Source organism: Pinus tabuliformis, chromosome 9 (assembly GCF_031772625.1).
Source record: "Pinus tabuliformis cultivar Carrire ecotype Pingquan chromosome 9, CPIR1, whole genome shotgun sequence".
NCBI lineage: Eukaryota > Viridiplantae > Streptophyta > Pinopsida > Pinales > Pinaceae > Pinus > Pinus tabuliformis.
Window position 1 is genome coordinate 1,475,033,622 of NC_142307.1, and position 7,313 is coordinate 1,475,040,934.

The window sequence follows — 7,313 nt, forward strand, 5'->3', positions numbered from 1 at the left end:
CCACAATATTGTGCCTAATATTTTCGGCAGCGAAATCTGAAGCTTTCTGACCACTATGACCGTTGAAGACACCAAAAAAGGCCTGTTTGGAATCACCATGAACATTAAGAATGGCTTTGTGGGTGTCCTCCATCAATTCTCGCCGACCCTTTTTGCTTGAAACCACATAATGAAGACCCTGCACATTGACCTTTGTTGCCTACTCTACTGCTGAGAACAACGAACTTATGCCGGGAAACTGGGGCGGAATATCCATCTTCTGCAGGCGTTTCCTCTTTAGTGAAGGCAAAGAGCACTTGCAGGCAATCAAACCATTCTCCTTTGAGACATTGACACTGAGAGAGACCGCCCTCATGACCGGACTCTTCCTGTTGTCGCTCCACAGAATATTCTCACTTTTGTTATTCAGCACAGGACTCAGCCCATCGCGCACAAAACTATCCTGGATCTTACATTCTGAGGGAAAACTCGCAGAGAAATGTATTTGGTGTAGGTTTATGGACAACACAACAGGTTTGTTTAGTAGTTATAATGCACGTAACCAGGACTAACTAAAATAGGTTCGTTTAAATCCTGTTATTCCAAGCACTAGACGAAGTCCATCATTTAAATCCTGTTATTCCAAGCAAGTCTAGCATTTAAAGCCTGCTATTCCAAGCGCTAGACATGGTGGAGCGGCTTCCCGGGGTTCAGCAAGCTAGACATGGTGGAGCAGCTTCTTGGGGTTCAGCGCCTATATGGCACAAGATCAAGTGGGGTACAAACCAACCTTAGCTCACACTTCTGCTAACTGCATAAAAAAGGAAAACGCTAGCATGTAAGCTTGTGCTTTATTTCTGAATGTGTCTATGCAATCTGAATATTTCTTGCATCTCCTCCTTCAAGTCATGAATCTGAATGTTTATGAATGTTTCTTCCTTCAAGTCATGAATCTGAATGTTTGTTACAGTCTTACAGTGAGGTGAAGAGGCCCTTTTTTCTAAGTATAAATATCTAAAGAGAGAATTCAAAGCAAGCTCTAATGGGATTTCAGCTAAATTAACATAAATTGTTCTTAAGAGAGTTACCGTCCCTACGATGACCTTTCCTTCAGAAAATTTGTTTATGAACCGAAGCGATGGCCCCTTTTGATTGCAGGGGCAGCAGTGAAACATGAAGCATCAACAGGTTGTGTAGCTTATCTTGATGAACTCACTTTGATGTCACAGCACAGTGTCTACTGTCATGTAGGAGAGAAAAGAACGAGCAACAACTATCACCTTACAGCCCAAGGAAGGATGCTTTGCTCCTGACACTCTCTGCTCTGCTCCTCAAACTAGCTCGAAACTGAAACTCACTCTCTCCCCTGCTCCTCTCCTCTAGAGGAAGGATTTCTGGACAAACGTGGATGCCTCTGCACAGCCATCAAACATCTGGCACTTGCAGCATGCAGGGTGCTGCATGTAAGGCACGGAGAACAGGCACTAGAATAACTTTGTTTTGAGAAAACTTAGGATAAATTAAGTTGCGCACACTAAAATAACATTGGGGCAAGTGATGTGGGCAATAAGAGGGTAAATTGAAAACTTTGGTTAAAATTTTCTTGCAGAGAAAGTGCCTAGCATAAACTTTGGTTAAAGAGTAATTAACCCGTACAAATTGACGATCAACGCAAGAATTAATAGCGAGTCAACGCCATATTGAACGATATAGTCCCTGCTATGCCGAAGGTAAGGACTAACAAGGAGTATCGACTTGCGAGCTTCTTCCGAAATAAAAAAAACCACCATCGTCATACAATTTTCAAAGCAGTAGAATTTGAAACATAAGGTTGGGCATATTTGCAAAATACTATTTCCTTTGGTTCAACATATTTGTAGCAGAGAATAAAAGCATAATTCTTATTAGTCCCTGCCTTCGGCGGACTATGGTGATCGATGGGCATTGACACAACATTAATATGGATTGACTAACCATATTATTGAGTTTTTTTATGTAATGTTTTCACATAAATATCTGATCAAGCAAAATTTTACTTAATCCGCATATTTTTAGTCCACATATTTTTATATGGAAGTTAGGATAGTAATTTTTAAACTTCAATTCATTGCTACTTTTAATTCTAATTTCTATTTAGCATTACTTGAAAAACATTTAACGTTTTTTTCTCTCCCTACCATGCATACATATGATATCCCAAGCTACAACGTATCTGAAGGAATTGCCAACCCACATCACCAGGCCACAACATTATTGATGCCACATGTCTGACACTTTCTAGCATAAGAGTTGGGACTATGGATATCGATAGGCATTTACCCAATATTAATATGGTTTGACTAACCACATTATTGAATGTTTTATGTAATGTTTTAACATAAATATCTGATCAAGGAAAATTTTCCCCAATGTTTCAGATTCGACCTCTTATTGCGAAGAAAACCTTATATTTTTATAGAAGTTAGGATAATAATTTTTAAACTTCAGTTCATGGCTACTTTAATGCTAATTTCTATTTAGCATTACTTGGAAAACATTTCATGTTTTGTTCTCTCCCTGCAATGCATACATATGATATCCCATGCTACAGCATATCTAAAACGATTGCCAACCCACAGGGTTATTGATGCCACATGTCTGACACTTGCTAGCATAAGAATTGTTTTGCATGTAGCTTGGTGCCTTTCAGAGATTCTGGAAATTCTTCTATTTCTCAACTTCTTATTTTATGTTATTCCTCTCCCTGGATACGAGGATGGGAAACTTGTTAATTGTGACCGATATGCTATTCCTCTAACTGCATACGATGATGGAAAACCTGTTCATTATGACCGACAGACAACACGATGACACAAAACCTGTTCAAGTGTAAATTTAGCACATCAATTTCAAGGTGAATTTACCGCAACCTTACTCAAAAACTCAACAGAAAATGCATCAATTTGGGGAAAACTTGTTAATTGTGACTGATACGCTATTCCTCTAACTGCATACGATGATGGAAAACCTGTTAATTATGTTAATTATGACTGACAGACAACACGATGACACAAAACTTGTTCAAGTTTAAATTTAGCACAACAATTTCAAGGTGAATTTACCGCAACCTTACTCAAAATCTCAACAGAAAATGCATCAATTTGGTTCTTTAATTTCCTGTGCTTTAAATGCATCTATTTTCTGTGCTTTTAACTGCTAATTTTTGTGGTTCTTTAATTTCCTGTGCTTTAAATGCATCCATTTTTTGTGCTTTAACTGTGTCATTTTTATGCTTTCACTGCGTCTCTTTATCCCAAAAGATATTAATGATATTGAACAAGAAGAGAAAGCTCAAAAGACAAAACGGCTCAGGAGGCAAGACTTCATCCACCATGAACTATTCATAAATTTAGTTTATGTACAATTTGAATAACAATAATAACCATACCTGTAAAATTGCCTCAGGTAATTCCATCCCAAAGGCCAGCCATCACTGGAGTCCAATCCATTTTTCATAGCTAACTTTTATTATAGCCAAGTTCTTCTCCACGTTCATATTCGTCTTCGCCAACGAAGCATACCTCATGGCTTAAGGTACGAAACTCCACACTTGAAACCCTAAAGCCCAAAGCTTCCATTTTCGTAAGCTTGTTCCATTTATGATCATAACACGGTTCGTCGTTTCTTGATTTTCCAGCGAAGCTCACCGGCTGTGATGCCACCACCCTAGCCAGTCTGGTGGCAATGGCTCTCCCGCATGCGCTTGACTTGTTCATAGCTGTGGCTGTCGATATCAACATTTTTGGCGGCCATGTCAACCCGGCGGTGAACTTCGGCGCTATGATGGGTCATCGCATATCAATTCTAAGGGCCATTTTGTACTGGATCATGCAGCTTGTACGCGCTGTCATTGCCTCTCTCTGACTCAAGTCCCCCACCAATGGCCCGGCTCAAGTCCGCCACTAATGGCCCGGTAAACCAAGAAACAACCCCACTTTATGTATATATATATATATATATATTCATTGTGCATATGTTTATTTCGCTGCAGTCCACGTCGCCTTTAGTGGTCTCGTCCGACATGGGCTCCTAGAAGGTTGTCATGCCGGAGATCGTGATCACGTTGGAGTTGGTTTACACCCAGTACGCCACAGCCATCGATGTGAAAATGGGGAGTAGGGGAACCATAGCGCCCCTCGGGGTCGGTTTTATTTTGGGTGTGAATATTCTGGCCGGCGGTGCCTTAGGCGGGGCTGCCTTGAATCCTGCGTGGGCCTTCGAGCCTACTCTTGTTAGCCGGAAATGGCGGTACCACTGGATCTACTGGGTCGGTCCCCTCATTAGTGGAGGCCTTGTGGGGTTCTCTCGGAGTGGCTCATGGTTCCGTTGGAGGCCTCGCCGGACTTCTCTGAGTGGCTCATGGTTCCGTTGGAGCCGCCTCACCTCGTGACAATAAGTTTCTCATTTGATATTGGGGTTACATGCATTACATCCTAATATCAAAGCGTCTGTTCTTTGTGTCGTCCATCTTGCAGATTGGGCCATCATCAAAGCGTCTGCTCTTTGTGTCGTCCATCTTGCAGATTGGGCCATCGCATGATAGACAAGTTGTTGGGTAGTGGGCCAAAGAGTTATACAAATGGTAAAATTGCGCACGGCGTAAAAACTCGGTGATTTATTTCTACTTTGTATGTGACATCTCTGCATGCATTACAGGTGTCTTTTGCAAAGGTACAACTCTGTAGAATTCTCGTTTTACAATGGTTATTCTGTTTGTGGCGGTTGTACTTGGGCAGAATTCTCGTTTTACACTGGTTATGCTGTCTCGTTTTACACTGGTTATGCTGTCTGTGGCTGTTGTATCTTGTGTAGTGAAGCAACCTCAATTTTCTTGCATTCCTCATATTCTTTGGGAGAAGTTGTTTGAGTGCATCTCCGTGTTCATCGCGAAACATTGTCGATATAAATGTAGGCCACCTGTTGATCGAACAAGATAAGCGAAACATTTTACGATTTAAATGATAGAAAGAGAAACATTTTACGATTTAAATGATAGATTATGATTTTACTGTTAACATATAATAAAAAAACGAGCTCTATAGATTTTTTTACCACAAGCTTTTCCGCAGCTTCGCATATTTTGTCGATCTTTGCATCAGAAAATCCTTTGATGCTTGTCAAACTCTGTAAAAATCCTCTTTTCAAAATGGCGATCATAAAGACAAAACTTAAATGCGGTGTTAAAGAATATTCCCTCGAAACCTTCTTCGTACGCATCATTCAGCTATTGCATGTGTAAATGTGGGCATCCTGGAGATTTTTGACGTACTCTTCTCTGTTGATTCCCAGTCGTATGACTGGGAAATTAACATGCGGGATCTCAACAACGATTAAAGATTGAAGTTGTGATGATAATTAAAATTTCTAAATTTTCTACGTTTTTCTATAGCTTCAAAAAAATCGTCTTCCTTGTCGATATCCTGATACGGATCGACGAGCTGAAGTTTTTAATCTTCTTGCCTGACCATTCATATTCAAAAATGTTAATACCAAATAATTGAATGAATTTTGTGGATTCTACTCCTCTAAAAAGTCGGTGGATGGATGATAAATAACATTTCGGACGCACTAGTGTACGTCAATGTCAGAGCGCTACTGTACATATCACTACTGGGATTGAAGACTAAAATAACTGGAAGGGTAAAATTGAAGGCTAATTTCTCGTTGTCCTTTAAATTTTTTGAGATCTGGAATAGCCTCGGTTCTTGTATTGTCCCCCTGCTCGAATCTTTCATCATTCGTGTTTGCAAATTTATTACATTTGGACTTGATTCTATGGCATCAAATAATTAATCGTACAGTACTTAGAAACCTTCTATGGTCTCATACAGTTTTCGCACAAAGCATTATCAAGGGTACTCTTTCGCAGTCCGCTAAAACCATGGACAACAACTGCTAAAGCATTCTTCTCATTTGCCCAGTCTAGAAGTTCTATAGGTCCAGAAGGTACATCTAAAACTTCTTTATCAAACATTCCCAGCAGGGACCACCACTGCATGCGGCTCTTGTTTAATAATGTCACTAATTTGTTGGGAAATAGATGATTTAAATTCCCACAATATTCAAAGATAATTTATGTTCATTTAATATGAATCAGTTTCTTCACAACCACCATAATCACAAAAATGGTTCATTTAATACGAATCAGTTTCTTCACAACCACCGTAATCACAAAAATCCAAATTGCAGTTTGGTTCAATCAGACTTTCATATTTTTCCACTGTCTAGGAGTATAGAGGAAGCATAATGAAACCTTCTTTTGCATCTAAGAAAGCTATGGTAATTCAAGGATATTGTGAGGAGTGTGGAGGAAGTTTTCATTCTACTTCCTACACGCTACCACATCTCCATAGGGGTTAACTTCGTAAGCGATGCGGGATTATAGTTTCATTGGATTTATTATCTACTTTTATGTGCTCCAACTCACCACATAAATTGGCCTCTTAGAATAATAATCACTAAATGCTCTCCTCCTTCTGACTCGAATACATTTCTCTTCATTCATAAAAAATGCAAGATCTTAATGTTAGAGATAATGGAGAATATCCTAGAATAGTAAGAGCCATTGAGATTATGGAGAATATCCTAGAATAGTAAGAGTTGGTTCACGAGGAATTAGTTTCTATTTCTTAGGTTATGGTTCTAACTTCCCTAAATCTATCATTACTATATAATGTGTGATGTACATGGACAATGGAGAGCATTCTGCAGAGCCAGACTCTCTTTCATAGAGCTTACCAGTAGATGTTTTTTATGAATTCAAACATCGCTTTTTAACATGGTATTAGAGCTGTAGGGTCGAGGAACCTATATGCTGAGTGAAGGATTTGAAAGTTGCGTCTGAGGTGAAATTTTTGCGTGCATTTGAGGGAAAAATCACACCGATCCCACTGTGAGACTTGCACGTATTTTTATTTTTCTGTTGTGAATCTGTGGTGTACAATCGCACTGACTGTCGCGAATCCATGGTGCTAAATCGCACCGACTGTGCAAACAAAAAAGGGGCTGCGTCCTGGTAGTGGATGTTGAGAAAAGGCTGTGTGGAGGCCAAGGTCTGCCGAGAGGGGGTCATGGTGGAGGCCGTGATAGAGGCCGCAAAGGAAGCCACGGTGATTTTTATGTGTGCTGTGGGATCAAACACTATTGGAGACTGTTTATCACAAAGACTCTTTCATAAAGATCTGGGGTAAATCTAACATATGTATTTTTTTTACCTGTCAAATTTTTTTAATCACCAAGATGAATAACCAAATGATTGAAGGATAATTGAATGAGCATAACAAGCTCAATGGCTC

At 39.7% G+C, this 7,313-nt stretch overlaps 1 pseudogene; it reads left to right on the forward strand.

Moving 5' to 3' along the window:
- The first annotated feature begins 227 nt into the window (after nucleotides 1-227).
- Nucleotides 228-5,352, forward strand: LOC149154189 (aquaporin TIP1-2-like; annotated as a pseudogene).
- The last annotated feature ends 1,961 nt before the right edge of the window (nucleotides 5,353-7,313 follow it).